Below are 3325 nucleotides of genomic sequence, written 5' to 3' on the forward strand. Positions count from 1 at the left end.
AACACAACATAAGTAAAATACCTATTTTTGAATGGAAAATGAGATCTTAATTGGGTCATTAGTTGGGGTTTTTCTCTTCTACATCAGCATACCTATTTCTTCTTGCAGAAAAAAAAAACAAAAAAAACAAAAACAAAAACCATTTATTCTTGCAGAATACCTACCCATTGAAGAATACGAATGGTTAGATTTACTCTATTGATAGATTAGTGGAATGAGATTTCATTTATTCTAAGGGAGGGGAAGGGAATGGCTATTCTCTCAAATAGGAGAATACTATTCCACCAAAAGTGAGAATGAAATTCCGATTCCGCCCAAATAAACAGATGAAATGGGAATAACCATTTCGATTTTGATTCCAGACCCTTATCAAATTGAATCGGGGCCTCATTTATTTAAAATTTCACTTATATAGTCACAATTTAGAATTTGAATATTTTATGGGGTATATATCAATGTATCATTGTTGATTCATGAATAATGGATTAAACGCGGTCGACTGTCTGGTCAAGTTTTTTGGGTTCTAAATAGCAACTAAATACTGATCTGAACTCTTTTGCCTCCATTATTATCTCCACTGAAATTTCTAGGGGGTCAATAGAACGTGCTATTTGGACTGTTTGAGCCATGGCTGTTGGTGCTGTACGTAATACGTCTATAAGGTCAAGTTAAGGTGCTTCTTGGTCTGTTTGGTCCAAAGTGGTTGGTTCCTAGAGATGCCTAGAAAGTCGATTTATGTAATTATTCTCTATGCCCATGAGTCCAATTAGATTGTTTGAAATTCTAATGCCTAAGCCCGAATCCCATGATTCATAGGAACAAAAATAGCTGCTGACTGCTGTGACAAAAGAAATTAATTAAATTATTTTAGGGCTACTTCAATTTTGTTTGGGCATTAAAATGGTGGAGAAGAAAAAATTCTCTTTCCCACACACCCTCTTACATAGGATAATCAAAATAAAACCCAAAATTTCAACTTATTAGATTCATTAGCTTTTGAATTAACTTCATCTCTCAAGTTTCATATTTATATGTTGGCTTGAACAATTTGTCTTAAATTAATACACTAATTATTTAATTTGGCTGAAAATTATGATTACCTTGTCTAAGACACTCCCTCCTAGCTACTAGCTAGCTACTTCACATTGTTTCTCTTCAAACTACTGAAAATGTAAGGGAATTTATATTATGCAAAACCCCATAAATAAATAAACACATATTCCATTCTTACTTCTAACCTTCAATTTGGGTGTGTCTGGGGATGGGGATGCCATGACTTTGGTTGGGTCCGGGGCCTAGAAAGGATTCAAAAGTCTGGATCTTCACATGGGCGACAAGCTTCCTCACAAGGTGGGAAGATATGTTCATATGGGTAGATCTCTTTGTTGTGGGTTTTTCCAAGCTTTAGTTAATTAAAATCTGTACAACTGACCAAACATCCAAAAGGGGCTCAATTGTTTATTTTGTTTATTGTTTTGGAGTCAACAACAAACAACTAGTCTATACACATCACACACACCTCTCTCTGCAAAGGCATGTATGTCTGGCTTCAACAATTAATCCCCTCGGTTCCCTCATTTCTGTATCCGTGTCTTGTCAATTCCTAAACATCAGTTAAAGAGTTGCCTGGCTCACTGAAAACATATTTTATGGGGGTGGTTCCTGGGTGCATGCAGTGGTCCTTACAGTCTTGTTTGGTTGGACCATAAATCATGCATGGAGATGTGTGTTTTGTTATACTATTAATCTATAGCCTCTAACCCCCACCATCTCATTCACTATTGTTTCTCTTTTTAACTAGCCACGTGGCATATACACCTCACGTCCAGCATGATAAAAAGAGAGAAGACGAGGTGGAGAAAATTAAAACCCTTTTCTGTTCAAAATTCTGAAGCTTCATTTTTCTATTTAGAAGAAAAAAAAACGATTTAAAATGGTTGGTCTCGAATGCTTGATTGCTTCTCTATTGTTTTGTCAAGTATGTTAAGTAAGAGAACTATATCATCATCATCAGTTCATCTCTTCCATAACTTCAGGACTGGTGAAACTGCAACAGTAGATATGGTGGAGCCATGATAATGAAGGCAGTTTTTTCATTGGCCACGAGCCACGCGAGGGGCCTGGATGGATGGTGGGGCCAGCTGAGCTACTCGCCAGCATTTCATCACTGCCATTTCTTTTCTCTCTTGATCATTTGATAGCTCTTGATGCATTTACTCTCATTACTTTCTTGCTGGATTGGCTTGTTGCATAAAAAATCATTCTTTACTGGTACTTTCTTATACAGTCTCTTGTCAATTCAGAACTCTAACTTTCTAAACATCAATCAATCAATCAGAGATTCAATTAATAGATATAAGAATGACCCATTTAAAAAATGAACTCTCCGTTTTTAAATGTAGAGGTCAACCACATACATGGTCTTTTCATACTAGTGCACATCCATATACAGATGCCTCAGAAAAAAACATAAATAATAACATTAATTCTAATAATTACAAGCATTGATTCGATTTTTTCCAAAATGGAAGCTCTTAACAACCCACTTAACCATTTCCTTATTATCAAAGACTTTTCTTCTTTTCTAATTTTTCCTCTTTCACATGTTATGGCCCGTTTGGTTTGTAGGAATAGGGGTTTGTAATTGGGTCATTCTAATTCCAATTTTTTGGTTGGATAGAATTGGAATCCTTTCTCATTCTTAGTGGAATAGCAATTTTTCATTTAAGGGAATGGTCATTCCCTCTCCCTCCCTTGGGAATGAAATCCTATTTCAACTTATTCTAATTTCTATTTCAATTCTTATCTGAACCAAACAGACTATGAGAATAGACCCTTAATTTTGAGAGATTGTAATTCTAATTCCAGCTATAAACCAAATGGACCCTTAATTATTTAACATTAGAATTTGTAGGGAAATAACTTCAAAAAGATTGATGTTTCATTAATTCTTTATGACTTAAATACATTCAAGTTCCTTTGTGCATCAATTCATATTCTTTAAATCTTTTAATGGTTACCAAACATATTCTTTAAATGAATTAAATTAGTCAAATAATGCAAAACCCACTAGTTTTTTTTTTTATTTATTGTATTTAAGCATATATAAGCTTCAGATGTTATATCAAATTCCAATTTTTTAGGAGGTTGCCAGATGGTTTGATTAGGAAAGTTGGGGTAGATTTTGAACCCTATAACCCTAGATATTGAATTTAAAAACCCTATAACCCTATACATTGAATTTAATCCAGATTCCATTAAATCTCGGATTAATTGAATGTGATGGTTGTTGTGTTTGGGGCCGTATAACGAATAATAATGTCGC

The sequence above is a fragment of the Nelumbo lutea genome, chromosome 3 (assembly GCF_056320005.1).
Source record: "Nelumbo lutea isolate HS-2025 chromosome 3, American lotus-T2T, whole genome shotgun sequence".
In the NCBI taxonomy this organism is placed as follows: domain Eukaryota; kingdom Viridiplantae; phylum Streptophyta; class Magnoliopsida; order Proteales; family Nelumbonaceae; genus Nelumbo; species Nelumbo lutea.